General features: G+C 41.1%; 1 protein-coding gene across 16 annotated transcripts in view; it reads left to right on the top strand.

Annotated features, from left to right (window-relative positions):
* ENOX1 (ecto-NOX disulfide-thiol exchanger 1) overlaps positions 1-19,511 on the top strand; it is a 503,910-nt gene that overhangs the window by 239,922 nt on the left and 244,477 nt on the right. The window contains exon 1 of one of the 16 annotated variants that reach the window (XM_073345263.1): positions 10,487-11,450. The exons of the other annotated variants lie outside the window; for them this stretch is intronic. The gene's annotated coding sequence lies outside the window, so the exon portion shown is untranslated. Of the gene's footprint in view, positions 1-10,486; positions 11,451-19,511 lie in introns of those variants that run through there. 16 annotated transcript variants of the gene reach the window in all.

A 19,511-nucleotide genomic window follows, 5' to 3' on the forward strand; every position in this document is an offset into this window, starting at 1 on the left:
TTGTTACTGGTGGTGCTGTATGAGAGGAAAGAACACAGGTTGAATTGCAGAGTGCAGGTTGAGTTTTCACAGCTGGTAATTAGGCCATATTTTGACTTGCAAACTTGTGCAGATTGATCCTGAAAGCTGGAGTCCCAATAACTCTGCTCTAAGGGAGGAAGGATGACCTAGTGGGTAAGGCACTGGACTGGGATTCTAGCTTTGGGTTCAGTTCCCAACTTTGCTATAGAGTTTCTGTGTGACCAGAAAGTCACTTAAACTTTCTGTGCCTCGGTTTCCCATCTCTAAAAAGTGGATTACTACTTCCTTTCTCCTATATTTTTACTTTATCTAAACTGAATGCTATTTGGTGCAAGGAATGAATCAAGCACAATGGTATCCTGATCTCAGCTCAGGCCTCTAGGCACCACTGTAATATGAAGAATAATAATGTGGAGCTGCATTTTCAGAGCCTTTTTTCCATATAAAACGACTCTTCAATATGTGTACGTGTGCAGTGTGTGACAGAAGTCAATAACGTTACTAGAGGACATGGCACTCATACAATGAATACATTTGAAAACCTGGGTGAACAATGCGTTGGAAGTAATCGTAAAGTCAAGCACTATCTATGAAAGTCATTGACTAGTTGAGAGGACAGCAGGAGACAAAGGAAAGGGGGATGGAACTTGACATCTCAGGCAAGTAATGTAGTGTGAGCTGTGTGGCTTCATCTTCATTAGATGGAAAAGTGAGAAAAATGCTTTTGGTGTTTCCCCATCTCTGTTACAAGAAAATAATCTGGAAGAGTCACACAAACTGAAGGAGGTATTTAATATAATTTATTATTTCTTTTATTGTTGCTATGAATAAACTCATCAAACAATAGCACAACACTCATGTTGCTTGCTGTTAGTTCTGCTGGGGAACCGGAATTTCTGACTTTTAAAATCCTGTCTTCACCTTTTTTCAGTTGCTACTTTAGCAGCTTTTTATTTCCTTCACTATTGCAGTTCATTGATTAGAGATTCATTAGCAAATCTCATGAAAAGTGTGGTGGTTTCTAGTAATCGTCATTTCCATGTGTTTTCGGAAACAACCTTTAGCCCAAAAAATTTTAGCTCAAAAGCAGAGCAGCAGTGAAGCAGTGGTAGAGCACATAAATGGAGCATTAGTGTAGCTAAGTGTACGTGGGTCCTTTCCCCAGATAAATAAAAAACAACACTACTCCACCTTCAAAGGTCAGAGAAATATTTCATTTCTATGTGTGTGTAGCAATGTCATTGTTCATATGCCTACTGGTATACTGATAGGCATACTATTAGAACTGGGAAAAAATATATAAACTTATCTGCTTTCACATTTTATTTCATTTGACTATTTTCACCCAGTGAAATACAGAAATCTAGACCATATAAACAGATCATACATGCTGTCAGGGTTCCTTTCCCCTTTGAACTCTGGGGTACAGATTTGGGGACCCGCATGCAAAACCCCCTAATCTTACTTTTACCAGCTTAGGTTAAAAACTTTCCCAAGGCACAAATTTCACCTTGTCCTTGAACAGTATGCTGCCATCACCAATTGATTTAGACAAAGAATCAGGGAAAGGACCACTTGAAGTTCCTGTTCCCCCAAAATATCCCCCCAAACCGTTACACTCCCTTTGCTGGGGAGGCTTGAAAATAATATCCTAACCAACTGGTTACAAAGTGAACACAGACCCAAATCCCTGGATCTTTGGACACTGAAAAAAAATCAATCAGTTCTTAAAAGAATAATTTTATTTAAAAAAAAAAAAAAAAGAAAAGGTAAAAATCGCTTCTGTAAAATCAGGTTCGAAGATAACTTTACCGGGTAACAAAAGATGCACAAAACACAGAGGAATCCCCTCTAGCCTTAGTTTCAAAGTTACAAACAAAACAGGGATAAACCTCCCTCCAGCAAAGGGAAAATTCACAAGTTGAGAAAACAAAAGATAAACTAATACGCCTTGCCTTGCTGTACTTACAATTTCTGTAATATGAGAGACTGGTTCAGAATGGTTTGGAGGACGTGGATTGATGTCCGGTCTCTCTTAGTCCCAAGAGCAAACGAACACAGAAACAAAGAACCCAGAACAAAGCCTTTCCCCCCTCCCTCCCAATTTGAAAGTATCTTTTGTCCCCATTGGTTCCTTTGGTCAGGTGCCAACCAGGTTATTTGAGCTTCTTAACCCCTTACAGGTAAGGAGGAATTTTAGGCTACTCTTATAGTTACGACACATGCAATATCCACTTCCTCCATTTGTAGCAGTGTCCAAGGATGATGGAAGATCCACCCTTTCCTCTTGTGGATGTCTTTTATGTAGATGAAAATGTGTTTCATAGTCATAAATTAGCACAACAAGGCCTTATGATACTCAGTACAATTTATTTTGCTGTCATAGGAGGAGCACTTTTAGGATTTATGAAGCATTTCATCTTTTATTACTAAAGTTCTTACATAGTCTTGTTGACTCATTTCTAGATAAGACGTTGACTGTGGTTGGACTAGAACTTCTACACCCACAAGTTGTAACAACATTTTAAAATAAATATGCCAATATAGCACACAATTATTTTATAAATTACTATTTCAGATGCATCCATGTGTCATGGAGAAGTAATAGCAGCTTCAACATCAATAAAAGATCAAAAATTTATACCAAAAGAAATTATAACAAACTGAAGAAAGCTTTGTTATAAAATGACCACTGGACTCCAAGGCCCAGTTTTTTAAAGGTATTTAGGCATTGCTATGCTTATCATTGGGATGCCTAACTGATTTAGGAGCCTAGATATCATTTTCAAAGGGGATTGGGGATGTAGGGCCTAAACCCTATCAACTGTCAATGGGATTTTAGTACCTAAGTGTCTAAATCCCAATTGAAAATGAAATTTGGGTTCCTAAATCAGTTAGATGTTACGACACTGATTACAGCAATGCCTTAATAACTTTAAAAATCTGGGCCTGATTCTTTTGGAGAAGGAAGGTTCATGATCTTGTTATGGTGGTGGAGCATTGGTGCTGCACAGCATCCAATTCATTTTGCTCTGCTGAACAGGGAGTGAGGCATTGAAAGTCACTCGTAAAATACAAGATATTTCACAGACAAGGTGGGTGAGGTAATATCTTTCATTGGACCACCGTCTTTTGGTGAGAGGGACATGCTTTTGAGCCACACAGAGCTCCTCTGGGAAACATACTCCCAGCATTACAGCAAAATGCAAGGTGGAACGCATTGTTTAGCATAAGTAGTTAGCATGTATTGTAAGGAACCATGCAAGGTAGAGTGTTCTGTTAAAACTTCTGCAGGCGCAGGACAAAATGAGGAAGTTAGTGGGTTACAGATTATTGTAATAAGCCATAAATCTAGTGTCTCTCTTCAATCCATGAATAGGGTGTGTCCACACAGCAAAGAAAAACCTATGGCTGGCCTCTGCCAACCAACCTGAGCTGCGGGGCTGTTTCATTCCTGTGTAGACTTCTTGGCTTGGGATGAAGCCCTGGCTCTAAGCTCCTGTGGGGTGGGAAGGACCCAAAGTAAGGTTGCCAACTTTGTCATTGCAGAAAACCAAACACCCTTGCCCCGCTACCCCATCTCCAAGGTCCCGTCCCCCACTCACTCCATCCCCCTCCCTCCATCACTCGCTCTCCCCTACCCTAGCTCACTTGTTCATTTTCACCGGACTGGGGCAGGGAGCTGAGGTGAGGGAGCGGGTGAGGGCTCCGGCTGGTAGTGTAGGCTCTGAGGTGGGGCCAGAAATGAGGGGTTCAGAGCATGGGAGGGGGCTCCAGGCTGCAGCAGGGGGGTTGAGGTGCAGGAGGGGTGAGGAGTGCAGGGTCTGGGCTGCGCTTACCTCAGGCAGCTCCAGAAGCGGCGGCAGATTGCTCCAGCTCCTAGGCAGAAGCATGGCCAGGTGGCTCTGTGCACTGCCCCCACCTGCAGGCGCCACCCCTGCAGCTCCCATTGGTCAGGAACCATGGCCAATGGGAGCTGCAGAGTTCGTATTCAGGGTGGGGATCATCATGTAGAGCCCCCTGGCTGCCCCTGCACCTAGGAGCTGGACATGCTTGCCACTTCCAGGAACCATGGGGGTCCCAGAGCTCAGTCTCCAGCCTGAGCTCGGAAGTTTACACAGCAATGAAACAGCTCTGTAGCTCGAGCCCTACGAGCCTGAGTTGGCTGGCACAAGCCAGCTGCGGATTTTTCTTTGCTATGTAGACAGACCCTTAGTGTCTAGCCGAGTTATGAATTTAAGCTCCCAGGCTCATCTTTTGAAAGTGTTGTGTAGGATTTTCTTTGAGGATGAGCACTGATAGGTCAGCTATACAGTGATCGCTATGTGAAAAGTATTCACCCACAGGTGATTGGGTATTCTTGTCTTTTATTATTTTCTTGTGTGGGTTCAGTCGAGAGCATAGTGATTGTCTGGTGTCACTGAATGCAACATATTTTACAAAAACTTGTAGACTAGCTCCAATTCATTAGACATCTTTAATTCCTAGTCTGGGCAATGGCTTTCACCGCAAGGGGAACTAGAAAATGATACCAAAATAAAATCCCCATCAGTTGCCCAGGTACCCATTAAATGTACCCATTCTGTGGGTGAGTCAGACACATTTTTCTAACTATCCTCTGTGATAGTTATTTGCAGGGTTCGTGCAGTGTGAGAGGCAGGAAATCCAGCAGGTATGGTTATGTAGAAATCAAAGTAAAGTTTCTTTTCATGTTTGCATTGTTCAGTACTTTATACGTCAAATTTTAAAGCTCAGTAAAAAGTAAAAGAATGCATTAGTGCTTCCAAGAAAAACTGTTTTATACGTTTGGCGCAAAGTGACCCGTCTGCTAGCAGAGAGGCCAACAACTGAATAAAGAAGAGAGATCGCTTCCTTTCCGAGAGGATAAATTGGCATTCTCTGGATTTTATGAAAGTTTGTGTCCCCAAGACCTCAGTAGAATGGTATTCTGCATTACAATAGTTGGATCTGAAAAAAAGAAGGAAAGATGATTTTTTTTTTCATTTTACTTCAGGACATTAAAATATCCAACTCAGATGTTTTTCTGGATAACTTAATTGCCATTTAAGAGTCAAAATACAGTGTCCTGTTTTGTTTTTGTTTTTTTTACAGTTGAAATGATTACATGAGTGTTCTTACATATGAAAGTGTGTTTTGGGTGAGAATCAAGCCCTCAGGACTCAGGAAATTGTAAAAGTCAAGGGCTTCACCACATTAATTTGCTTAGTTTGCATATCCTGTATATTTTATGGTATAGATAAAATAAACAGTAAAACATTAAAGTTTATATTTATTAAGAAAAAAAGAGAAAATAGTACAGGTTTCAGGGTAGCAGCCATGTTAGTCTGAATCCGCAAAAAGAAAAGGAGGACTTGTGGCACCTTAGAGACTAACCAATTTATTTGAGCATAAGCTTTCGTGAGCTACAGCTCTCTTCATTGGGTGCATTCAGTGGCAAATAGTACGTGTGTTTAATGCAGCTGAGTATTAAGAACTATTACTTTGGAATTTTTGGGGTATTCTGTGTTTGATTTTTTTGTCCTTAACATTGAATTAATATTGGGTTTCTTCTTTTAGCTTTTTTTAAAATAACTATAAATGCTTTAAAGATGCCTCAGTGGTGCTAAAGCACTTTAGGAGCACCTCAGTATAACTAAACACCTCACCACTGCTAAATCACTGTAACAATGCATTCTTATCTGTATATCTGTCTAAATATGTAGTCTTGGAGGCCTTATCTGTGCATGTCCAATGTTCTAGATCTGTCTAAGATAAGTGTAACAGGAAAAAAAAGGAACAGGAAATTTTAAAGAGTGTGAAAATGCTAAATATACTGTGACATATGTACCCCAGTGTAATCCCATTTAATTATTTGAATTATTTGGACTCTTTACTTTAGAAATACTAAAGCCTAGTGTCAGGTTTCAGAGTAGCAGTCGTGTTAGTCTGTATTCGCAAAAAGAAAAGGAGTACTTGTGGCACCTTAGAGACTAACAAATTTATTTGAGCATAAGCTTTCGTGAGCTACAGCTCACTTCATCGGATAAATTCAGTGGAAAATACAGTGGGGAGATTTAAATACATAGAGAACATGAAAAACCTAGTGTCTTGTTGTTGTTTATTACAGTCATGCCTAGAAGCCCCAACTGAGATCATAACATATGATGCTAGGCACCATATAAACACATAGTAATAGACAGTCCCTGCCCTAAAGCACTAACCATATAAACAGACAAGGCAGACAAAGGTTGGAACAAAGGAAATATTATTCCCACTTTGCAGAATGGGAATTGAGATACAAAGAGCTTAAGGCCAAAATTGTCAGAAGTATCTACTAATTTTGGATGTCCAACTTGAGACTTCTAGGGTCTAATTTTTCAGAGTACTTAGTATTTTTGTGTCACTTTGTATGATTAAAGCACAGCTCCCGTTGACTTCAATTGCAGCTGTGATTGTTCAGTTGGACACCCAGAAAAGGAGGAACATGCAGTGGCCACCTGCACAAAATTTGTTTTATGTTTTTTACATAGAATCTCAAAGAAACTCTGTGTTAGAGGCAGCGACAGAATCCAGTTCTCCAGGGTGGAATTCAACAACCTTAACCACGAGCCCATACCTTCTCTTCCTGCAATCCCTTGCCTCATTGATACAGATAACAGCCTCTTTCACAGTGTAACTCAGATCCATTCAGTAAGCACAATCCATCCTGTGCACTGAATGAACCAGTTGTCCTGTGGGGGATGGGGAAATATCTTGGGATTATGTAATTAAAGATTGTATCATAATACATATGCACAAGAGGGTCTAATTAAGGTTACCTTAATTCTGTCATTTCGTAAATATTGAGAACTTGACTTTGCAACCTTCATGTTCTTTTAATATAGTTTTTTAAGATGTAATTTGCTATGTTTAAAAAACTAATGGAAAGAAAAAAGTTTCTGCCATGTAGAATCATATTGGACCCACACACAGGTTAATAGTAGCTCTGACACACACATCCAGAGCACAGACCTCTACCATTTGAATTAATGGAATAACTGGCGATAGTAGTAGGTGGTTGGTCCTCTTTGTTGGCCAGGCACTAGACAAGACACACATTTTGCCAGAGAGTATCACAGATGTTTACTAGCAACAGAGGAACGTTAGGATTCAGGAATCCTGGGTTCAGTTCCAGATTCTGGAGGAGAGTGTTCTCGAGTAGTTATAGACCCTTCTGCCTCTCTCTCCTGCAACTAACTGCCTTCTTCCCCTGTCCCCTAGCATGTCCCTCTCCAGCCTGTCTCCTTGATCCCCTATTCACCCTGCTCCTGTCTCATTTTCCCTTCTCTTCTCCCCTGCTCCTCCGCCCGGCTCTCAAGTCAGGATGCTTCCTCCTTTTTCCCTGCATGCTGCATGGGCACCCGCAGTGGGGTCATTGAAAGCACAGAATAGATAGTCTCCATGCTCTTAGATCAGGTGCCCAGCACCACAGCAGCTAGAAGGAGCAATTGTAGCAGAAGTCCTGCTCAGCTCTGGGCTGGATGATGTGGAGATGGAGCATGCTTGGTGTGGTTGGGATGGAGCTGTATAGCTCATGTTTGCAGCAGGTGTAACGTATGAAATATTTGCTGCTTGACTCTAACAAGCCTATGCTGAGCATGTGCAAACAGTAATTTTCAGAGGAGTATGATGCAGCCAAAATTGGGTGGACTTCCATATGGACAGAAAATAGCCTTTCTCTGACCCCACGGGAAATGCAATGGGAGAGAATACTATTATGGGAAGTGTTATTTACCTTTAACTACAAGTGTCGCTACCGGCTCTACTTATAGCTATGATGGGGTGTACCAGGTGTTTGATTCCCCTCTCCCCCGAGGCCCCAGTGCTTTGGTGCACCACATTTGAAGGGAGTGTCCTTTGGGAGGGAAAGAGCAGTGAGTCAAGTCCTCCAGGAGCTGCCTAGATAGGCCACTAAGGACCAGCTGTTGGTGAAATCAACAAGATTTGGTCCACTAGCAGCTGGAAAGCCCATGAGCAGACAGAAGCCAATAAGGGACCAGCATGCAACATAAAAAGAGCTGATTGCCTCCTCTAGGAGATGGTTCTTGATGAATCTGGAACAGGGAAGGAAGGATCTCCCCTGTTTTAACCCAAAAGCCTGCTGCGTTAGGAGCTTAACTCTGGCTGTACTTTTTGGTTGAGCCCGCAAAAGATAGTTTTGTTTTACATTGTGGAATTTAAAGTCCAGGGTGATGTCTACGCTGCAATTAAAAACCCGCAGCTGACCCGTGCCAGCTGACTCAGGCTCGTGGGGCTTGGCTAAGGGGCTGTTTAATTACAGTGTAGATATTTGGGCTTAAGCTGGAACCCGGCCTCTAGGACCCTGTGAGGTGGGGGGTTTCCAGAGCTCAGGCTGCAGCCCTAGTCTGACTGTCTACACTGCAATTAAACAGCTCCTTAGCCTGAGCCTTGTGAGCCTGAGTCACCTGGCACGGGCCAGCTGCAGGTGTCTAATTGCAGTATAGACATACCTAAGGTGGCCATGCTGAGTTTGGATATTGATTGACAGCTTTAAAATTAAAGGGAGTTTGTTTTGCAAGGTGCTCCACTGGTTCAGGCCATTATCATACCACATACAATTTCTTTTCGCTGCAGTTAGAGATGTGAAAATAGGACCCAGAATCCAAGCAAGGGCTGTTCATCATCTTAATCAACCATGATTCATAACTTATATTTTTGAGGTCCCTTATCTCCTTGAAGCAGTGAAGATAGTTACCATACTGGTCCAAGTTGCTGACTTTTCACCAACCCGTTCTATCCAGCCTACTTTGCCCTGGTGCTATCAAGCCTTTTAGGAGTCATGCTAAGTAGAGTGCACAATAAAATGAATAAATAATAACAAGAATTCCTGCTATGGAAGGTACTATAATTTTAATGGGCCAGGACTTGGAAATTCATTACGAAGAAAGGGAATGTTCTGCAGTTTGATTCCCTTGTGTGTGCTCCATCTCTCTTTAACAAATCACAAAAGCTAGGATCTGTTTCTTTATTTTTAAAAAATAAAATAACCAAGAATAAAGCAATGCATGTCCCATATGTGACAGAAATGTGTTACTGGAGAAGAGAAACATAATTTAAACTTAAAGGTTTCCATTTATCTTCATATTAGCTTGTGATTTAAAGCCAAATGACCACAACCTCTGTTTCTGGTTGCCTGTTTGCCAGAAGCTGGAAATGAGCGATGGGATGGATCATTTGATGATTACCTGTTCTGTTCATTCCCTCTGGGGCACCTGGCATTGGCAACTGCCAGAAGACAGGATACTAGGCTATATGGACCTTTGGTCTCACCCATTCTTATATTTTTATGTTCTTATGTTCTTCTTATGCACCAGCAGCAGTTTACTATATTTCAATCAGTTACATCTGGGCAAACGCACTGAAGGCAATGGGACTGCACAGATGTCACTGAGGGTATACTTGAAGACAGCGGGATAGTAGATGTATAAATGATGGCCTGATGTGATTTGCAAAACACTTGTAGCTGATGATAATGCTCAAGGAGGAAAAAAATCCATCTCATTTTCAGATCTACGTTTGAGTTTGCAGAGCTGGAAGTTAGGAGAAAAAAAAACTTTTTATTTGTAAACTGAGCACATTGTATATGAAGTCATTGAAAGACAATAAATATGAAACCACATAAAGACATTCCACAGTATAACTTTTCTTTAAACCCATTATATATGGGTTGCAACTTGATTTGACTGTTAGGAGTGCAGAAACCGCGGTATAAGGTTTTCAGGATCACCAGTCTTAGGCACCATGGCTTCCATTCATCTGTGTGTGTCAGGAACACATCAATGCAGTATGCTAAACCATGTGTAAAATTCTGTCCTAAACCTCCATTGGAGAATTTGATAACTTTGAAAGTCTCATGGATAGGAAGGACTGCATTTACTGTTGTGAAATTAAAGTGTATTTTAAAAGGGATAAAGTTGCTAAGTCAAATTCATGTTTGTTTTTCCCCTTCAGAATTCCAGAAGTGATTGGAGTATGCAGTTCTGTGGACTTATCACTTGCCAAGTTTCATATTTTTTTAAATCAAAGCCATTTTCTATTATAAGACGACTAAGAAGCATTAAAAATGTCTTTTGCACTCCTAGCCACATACAAATGGCCCAGATTTAATTGGTCTGTGACAAGAAAGTATTCCCAGGCTGAAGTCTTCTGTGCCAAGTGTTAGTTTGTAGTGAATGTTTAAGGCCAAATTCTAAACCACTAAATAACAAGGTTTATGATTAAAATCCAGCCTTGATTACATCAGTGTTGTTGAGCACTATCATACTATTTAGGGGTTGTCCACACAGGAAAAAAGCCTGCAATAGCTGGTGTGCACTAGCTACTCTGCACTAGCTCCCCGTGCGTACACTCTTTGGGTATGTGTACACAGCAAAGAAAAACTCACAGCTGGCCTCTGCTAGCCGACTTGGGCTCAGGGGCCTCACTGGGGGCTATTTCATTGCTGTATAGATTTCTGGGCTCAGGCAGGAGCCCAGGCTCTAGCATAGGGTTGCCAACGCTCCAGGAATTAAAGATTAATCTTTAATTAAAGATTATGTCATGTGATGAAACCTCCGGGAATATGTCCAACCAAAACTGGCAACTCTACTCTAGGACCCTCAGGTAGGAGGGTCACAGAGCTTGAGCCCAGAAGCCTACACCGCAATTAAACAACACTGCAGCCTCAGCCCCACAAGCCTGAGTTGGCTGGCATGGGCCAGCCGCTGGTATTTCTTTGCTGTGTAGACATACCCTTATTGCTGACTAAAGAGTGCCTTTGTGCGCATTAGCTTAATACACTTTGGAAGAGTACTATGCTAAACCACCTGAAGGCACTTTTAGTGCACAGTAAGAGTTAAAGTGGAGTAGCTAGTGCACTTTAAATTCACACCCTAGCTTAGTGTGCACTATCTTCCTCATGTAAATAAACCCTTAGCCTTTCCAGTGTATCCATAATCAGTGCATTCATTTACTAGCTTACTCATTTTTATAACAAGTTTTTTAATTCTACATTCTTGCTCTTTCAAACCCCACTAAAACCGTATTGGTGGTTGTTGGGTTTTGGTTGGGGTGTTTTTTTTTTTGGTAGTGAAAATGTGATACAAACATTCTGAATGTACATTATAGCCAATGTGTGTCGAACTGCTTTCCTTTTTATCTATGGTTACAGAAAACTAATGTTTTAGTTCTGATAAACTGTCAATGCCTGTTGTCTGTGAAGTATTTTTTTTTCCTGCAGTGTTCACAGAAAAATTCGCAGAATGCTTCACACCTCTACCCAAGGGTATACTATAATGCCTAGGTCTAGAACTGACAAGTGTCAGTCATAAAACAGGAATGGCTAGATCTGTGGAAAGGAAAGGAGTACAAGGTTCTGAAGACTACTTCAGGTGATTGAGGGGAAAAAAATCATGGTTAATTATAACAAATGCCACCCTAGAGTAAAGAAAAAAAATGAGGAAAGAGAAGTAAAGATTTTTTCCCCTACGATTTTGCTAAGAACAGAAACAGAAGATATGCAAGGTGAAATCAATTATACACTTGTGGATAATGGGAGAGTTACATTCAGAGAACAGACCTGGAGAAAAGCATGTTTGAGTGAGGATGGATGAAGGGAGAGGAGATGAGTCAATTGGATAATCGAAATCTGGTTGTTTGGATTACAGTATCAATAAGGGAGAGGAGTCTGCTCTAGAATGGCAGGGATATGACGCTCTGGTCTTAAAAATAAGGGTGGGGAGAGTATCCAAGGGGATAGGGAAAGGGAAGATACAAAGGGATACAAAGGGAAGTCTGTCAACAGGGCTGTCAAGCGCTTTGAATTCCATCTGCTGGGAGAGCAATACAGCGTTGGACAGACAATCCAATGGTTAGTCACATTTCCTGGCTCATGAGCACTTACCTTGCAGCCTTTACATTCTCTTTAATATAGTGCTTTTCTGGTGGAATTAAATTTTAGTTTTTTCAAGCCCCACTGATAACCATTCCCCATATGCCTAACTTCCATGCCAGTGTGACCTACAGAATGTGCTATGCTTTTACATAAAAGATATCATGAAAACCCTACTGGAACAGGGAGCCAGAGCGCTATTTAGTCAGGTACAGCATGTTCTGTTTTTAAAAATATATGTAGTTTGGTGCTTTTCTAGTACTTTACAAATTATTTGTGTGTCCTAAAGGATATGAAATAATTTGTAAAAGCACTGACAAGCCATATAAGAGGCTGACTTCTTGCTCTAGCAAGGTTTATGGTAGCTGCAATATCTCAGGATTTGTCTTCACATACAGTGCTACAGGAGTGCTTTAGTGAAAACTACTATGCGGATGGGAGAGCTTCTCCTATCAGCATAGTTCAGTGGTGGGCAACCTGTGGCCCACGGACTGCATGCAGCCCATCAGGGTAATCTGATTGCGGGCCGCAAGACATTTTGCCAACATTGACCATCCGCAGGCACGGCCCCCCACAGCTACCAGTGGCCGCAGTTCGCCATTCCCATCCAATGGGAACTGCCGGTTGCTCACCATTGGCGTTGTTAATCCACCTCCCCGAGAGGTGATAGTTACATCGACAGGAGACGCTCTCCCATCGACATAGCACTGTCTACACAGGGGGGTTAGGTCAGTATAACTACGTTGCTCAGGGATGTTTCACACCCGTGAGTGACATAGGTCAGGTCTATGCTATGGGGCTAAGTCACCCTATGTAATGCAACTCCTGCTACGTGAATAACATAGTTGGAGTTGACATACCTTAGGTCGACTTATTGTGGTGTCTACACTGCGCTGGGTTGATGAGAGAAACTCTCCCATCGACTTACTTTACGTTTCTCGTTCTGGTGGAGTACTAGAGTCGACGGGCAACTGATCAATGGCCAATTTAGCGGGTCTTCACTAGCCTCGCTAAATCGTCCCCCAGTGGAGACAAGCCCATAGTTATATCGATATAGGTCTGTAGTGTAGACCTGGCATCAGGTCCTATGAGGATATTACATCAGAGCGAGAGTGAATTGGTCACCTCAGTGATGGACATAATATGACAACTAAAGAAGAAAAATACACTTTGAAGTAATATTGCATTGAATGGATTTCTTCAATAGTCTGCTGAGGACCTTCCCCACACATTAGTAAGGTTACTTTACTTTCACAGGTCACCTTCACATTTTCAGAGAGGGGCCTGATGTTGATCCTAACTATCACACCCTATATTTGGTACAGCCTGTGTTTACCAACTGATGTAGAAAGGCACCAATTTTTTATATTTCATCAAGCAAGACAAGCCCACAATTAAATTGTTTTTAACTGGTGTGTATTATAAATTTCCTAATAGGCAATCTTGGAAAGTGTGAGCTTTACAGGAAAATAAATGGGAATTATAATGTTAGTCTTTTAGTCTGAAATTGTCTGAAATACTTGTCAATAGAAATAGTTGCATACATTTGTCTTCATTAATCATTTCAAGGTGTTGCACTTTGATGCAGCTAGTCTATCAGTTCACAGGCACTTTAATTTTCCAATTATTGTACCTGTGGCTCAGAACAGATACTGATTACTCATTTTGCTCGGTGGGCAGCTTAATGTTCTTGTCACCTTATATTGAATTTTAAATGTTTAGAGTGTAAGAGAATGTCAGATGTGTTCCAAAGACTTTTGGGTCATGCTCAGTAAGTTACTGAATACAGTACTGATAGCTTTTTGAAATAATGATGAAAGAACAAGGTATGGAGCTAGAATCCTATCGCAAAGGAAACGATTCTTGTAAAACGGGTGTGAGTGATTTCATGTCTCATTCTATTTCACATAAGAGTTCTTAGGTGAGCATGAAGATGATACTGCTTGGGTCATATCACAGCATGAGCAGTAAGACTTAAAAAATCAAAGAAAACTGTGATTTTTTCCCCCCTGTATTTACACATAACTAAAAGACATTTTACAAACTGTTGTACTGAGACATCTAGGAGAAAATACACACTTTGAAAAGCCCTAAATATATAGCTTAATTTTATAAAAAATAAAAATGTTGCTTGCCTACACTTTGTCAATTGTATACCAGTAATGACTCATTCATTCATTATTTTGAAAATTGCCATTAAAAAAGTTCCCTTCAGAAACACACAACAACACTGAACATCTGCTGTGTAGGTAGTCATTAGATCTTTTTGCTTTGCTTTTGGCTAATTGCCTGGGAGTGAAGTTGAAGCATTTACTGGGACTTAACTTAGTGCCAGTATTAGTAGTAAAGATGCTGTAACGTTTTGAAAAAAGAATGGGAAATGTGAAGCATGTAGCCTCCCAAACATAAACTTTATTTACTGGTCTCTGGTGTAGTTTGTTTGCCTACGGGTATTGCTTACATAACTGATAACAGAAAACGTATTTAATAACTACTCAGTGCTAATATGCTGTAGTATGCATGACTGCCTAAATTAATTTATCTCTGATTAAGCCTATTATGTTTGAGATCACTTTACAGAAGAGACTTCTTTTTGCCAGCTGTAAGCCTATTTGAATTGTAATATAAGTTAATAATGTGTGAAATAACCAGTGGTTCCTGCTTCTAAATGTTAATTTTACCAAATGACTTCTTGAGTTAGTACATAGACAGCTCATCCTTTGCAATGTAGTTAGTATGGTTGGACAAGAAGACAGCGTATTTAATAAGGCAGGGGGTCAGGTGAATGATATTTTTTGCTGATGAAGAGCAAAGAACAACAATCATTGTATTGCTAATGGTGACACAGTGTCTATTTGGTGACCGTGTAAATTGAGGGCAAATGGTTGCAAGTAGTTCAGCTATGTCACTACATTTATTCTGTTAATTTTAAAATGTTCATTAAACATGTGCTTAATGAAAGAAAACTGTAGTAAGCACAAAGTGCAATCAGCAAGACCCAGAACAATGTCAAAAGAAATGAACTAAATAAAAGGATCTCAGGGGAAAAAGCAGTCACTGAGTTGGTTAAAAAGCAAAAACTAAATGATGGGTAATTTGTATCTGGAAGGCTGCATTTTTGTGGGATCCTGGAATTGTCTCAAGCTGAGTATAGAGCAGACCTCTCAGAGTGGCAAGAGGAGGAGTGAAAGAAAACTACAGGAATTTAGGATAAAGGGAACACATCTCTCATCAAGAAAACTGCTCTTTCTCAGGAAAGGAAGAGGACTGCATCTCCTTCCTCTGAGGTTGGGGGAGGAAGGAAAATAAAATATGCTAAAAACGGTATTTGCTTTTATTCTTCTGTGTGCATTGTGGTTACCATGGTCTACAGGTGGAGAGTGCTTGTTCTGCAAAAAGAAAGGCATGGTTTAATTTAGAAGTGTGCATTTTATGACCAAACATGAACATTGCTCGTGCCGTAGTGATTTTATACCACAACTGTCTCCTAAGTCATTTCCTGGAAGAATCTATGTCCATGACTCTGCATAGATATGGAGTGAAATGGAAAATAACTGGTACTGTAAATGTACATGCATGTCTGTGACTATACAGCAACACACACTGAAACTCTAGTAGTTCATCCAAGCCTTATGACATCCCTTGTGAATGAATAACTGAACACAGCGTTACAAAACATCACAACAGACTGCAGAATCCTGCAAACTCATAAGCTTGTGTGTAACTGTACTCATATATATATATATACTGTAGTTCCAATGACTTTGGACTGCTTGCATGGGTCAAGTTTTGCATGTACTCAAGTGCTTGCAGAGTTGGCGCCAGTCACAGCTGTTTCAAAGCATCCAGTGCAAGATGTAATGCCAATAGTTCAGATACAGTGCAAAAAGACTGATAGCATCCTGTCACTTGCCTGGCATGAAGGGAAAATTATGTCACACACAATTTCCTTTTCATGTCATTCTTTCTCCACCATGCAGACACCTCTGGCATGTGGTAACATACAGTATGTCAAACCCAATTGTTCACATTTTGTACACAGTATCTCATTTATTTATAGGTCAGTGGTTTGTGAGTGAGCCAAATGGGACTGTGGTTCTGAGTTCAAGACTTCTCTTCCCTCAGTGGTATCTATCTCTTCTGGCTCACCTTATGTGAGGTCCATCAAATGCTAGTTGTCAGGACAAACGTTTGGCTTTTATAGCGATGGATGTCTGAATATGTATCTTTTACATGATCAGAGACATAAATGAATGTGTGATACAGAGACCAAGTTCCTAGTGTTAAAAACTATAATGGTATTTTATATAGGATCCTGTACCAAGAGTTCAGGATATTTGTTCTATAGTATTTGTGATACCTGAAATACCTTGTATTTGTCCAGAATAAACAATCAACACATTTTTGAAGGGAATAGTTAGTGGGAGCCTGCTCTTCACATCAGTCATGGATGTGACTGATAATCTTCTTAACATTGACTAGGCTGAATGTTGTTTCAGGTAGTGTCAGTCGCAGAGAACATATTAGATCTGTTCTCCAGACTGTATACTGGCTTTTGTTTTGTTTTCAAGTGCAAAGTGTGGGGTTTGATTTGTAAAGGCCTAAATGGTTTGTGCCCTGGCTACTTTAGATATGGCCTTTATTTCCCTATGCACAGTCACAACTGTTGAATCAGCTGGAGGTGCTAGCAGACCTAAGATTTGAACATCTAGCAGCTGGAGACAGGATACTATTGTGGGAAGGGCCTTTGGTATCAGAATTGCATCGTTTCACTGGCTTGCCAGAGACCAAGATTGTTGACCCAAGTGGAAAGAGCATTTGTTTTCTCAGGCTTTTACCTAAATATGAGGAGAATATTCCTCTTCCTGTATTTGAGCAGGAGTTTATTTAAAATGAAGATAAATGACCAGTTGTGGAGGGCTTTCTTTTAAGCATAGTTGTGTTCTGAAAGGTGACTTTGTAAAAATGGCACTGTGAGCTTCCTGTTTAATGTCTCAATTATTTTCATATCAAATGCTTCGTTTAGAAATGAAAAGATGTTACACTCTATACTAACTACCAGCCCTGCAAACTCAGTTTGGGATCTGAGAGATAACACTCTTTTTTTCCCATCTTGTCCATTATCACGAACATAAAGATAGTGAAAAGAAAAGGAGGACTTGTGGCACCTTAGAGACTAACAAATTTATTTGAGCATAAGCTTTCGAGCATAAGCTCACTTCATCAGAAAAGCTTATGGTCAAATATATTTGTTAGTCTCTAAGGTGCCACAAGCCCTCTTTTTTTCTTTTTGCGAATACAGACTAACACGGCTGCTACTCTGAAACCTGTCATAAAGATAGTGCAGGCTAAATTAGATCTTCTTTACACCTGTGCAACCTCATTGTCTTACAGTTATGACCTCAATGAAACCTGTGAATCTCCATTGCTTTCAATGGATTTGAAAAGAGGTAACTGTTTGGAATTTAGTTAAATATTTTTTTGTTGCTGTGCATGAAGGAATAGAATTGGCAACTCTTACTCCCTTAGGCTATGACTATACTATGAGCTAGAGGTGTGATTCCTACATACTCCTGGTAGCTTGATGAGCTAGCATGAGTATAAATAGCAGTCTAGCCATGGTAGCACGGGCAGCAGCAGCAGAGGTACGGGTAAGGCATGCCGCGTACAAACCCGCCTGAAACCTATATGTATGTACTGGACATGGCTCAGCCATCCCTCCACTGCCCGTGCAACTGTTGCTACAGTGCTATTTATACTGGCTGTAGATCTCATCAAGCTGCTCCGAGTATGTGTAAGCAAGCAGGGGAATCAGGTCCCAAGTTCATAAGGTAGACACAGCATTAAGGTATACCTTCACTTCAGTGTTCACTCAGGGATGTCTGAGCACCTGGCTTAGCCTAACACAGGTGTGAGCAGCCACTGTGGGACTTCTGGAGGCGTATCCTGTGTTTCTTTATGCTGCAGTAAGCTGAGCCGCTCTGATTCTTTCCTAGTGAATTGTGGGGGAACTTGTCTGTCCTGGGGGCACTGTGAAATTGTGAGAAATCATTGGAAGGCTGTCAGCACTTGAGTGATTTGGCCTGTGTTCACATTGCAACGTGGGGGTTGCCAGTCCAAATGAAAGCAGCACCTGGGCTTTTAGTATGCTAGCTAGCCAGCAGCTAGCTCAGATAGAAGGCATCATTTAACTCCAGTGGGAGGGTTTTGTGTGGGGATGGGAGCGGGAATAGGGGAAACACAACACAAATATTAAGTTTAAAAAAACAAAACAAAACAGGGACCCCCCCCGGCAAAACTTTTGACACTAAAGTCAGGAAACGTGACTGAACATGTACAGGGAGCGGGTCCATTGAATAAGATGGTGCCTTTTTTAAGCACATTTTAAATGTGGTGAAATGTGATGATGGGCCTGTATGTAGAAGACAAAATGGGTCAAATTTATCTCTGTTATTATGCTCTGTTTTGAATTGGTGAAGGTACCCATACGATAGAGAAATAAATATTTAGAAAGCACCTAGAATATAGTGGGCATTCACTTCCTTCTGGTATAATAATGACCATTTTTGTCGAGATGTGGATTTTTGAAACTCTACCTCTAATCTTATATATACACATCTGTGGTGAACTAATAGGCAGATTATGGTATAATTTATATACCACTCCTGTTGCAGGAAGACCTACCTATATGTGCTAGTGAAGCACATTTCATGCCAGGTAGATAGAACTTGGTTCATATTTACTCTTCCTGTGCAGAGGAATTGTGATGAAAAACAATACATAACTATTTCACATTTGGGGACAATGTATACCTTCAAATCAGCGGAACTGCTATGGGTACCCGCATGGCCCCACAGTATGCCAACATTTTTATGGCTGACTTAGAACAACGCTTCCTCAGCTCTCGTCCCCTAATGCCCCTACTCTACTTGTGCTATATTGATGACATCTTCATCATCTGGACCCATGGAAAAGAAGCCCTTGAGGAATTCCACCATGATTTCAACAATTTCCATCCCACCATCAACCTCAGCCTGGACCAGTCCACACAAGAGATCCACTTCCTGGACACTACGGTGCTAATAAGCGATGGTCACATAAACACCACCCTATACTGGAAACCTACTGACTGCTATTCCTACCTACATGCCTCCAGCTTTCACCCAGACCACACCACACGGTCCATTGTCTACAGCCAAGCTCTACAATACAACCGCATTTGCTCCAACCCCTCAGACAGAGACAAACAGCTACAAGATCTCTATCAAGCATTCTTACAACTACAGTACCCGCCTGCTGAAGTGAAGAAACAGATTGACAGAGCCAGAAGAGTACCCAGAAGTCACCTACTACAGGACAGGCCTAACAAAGAAAATAACAGAATGCCACTAGCCGTCACCTTGAGCCCCAACTAAAACCTCTCCAATGCATCATCAAGGATCTACAACCTATCCTGAAGGATGACCCATCACTCTCACAAATCTTGGGAGACAGGCCAGTCCTTGCCTACAGACAGCCCCCCAACCTGAAGCAAATACTCACCAGCAACCACATACCACAC

The sequence above is a fragment of the Lepidochelys kempii genome, chromosome 1 (assembly GCF_965140265.1).
Source record: "Lepidochelys kempii isolate rLepKem1 chromosome 1, rLepKem1.hap2, whole genome shotgun sequence".
NCBI lineage: Eukaryota > Metazoa > Chordata > Testudines > Cheloniidae > Lepidochelys > Lepidochelys kempii.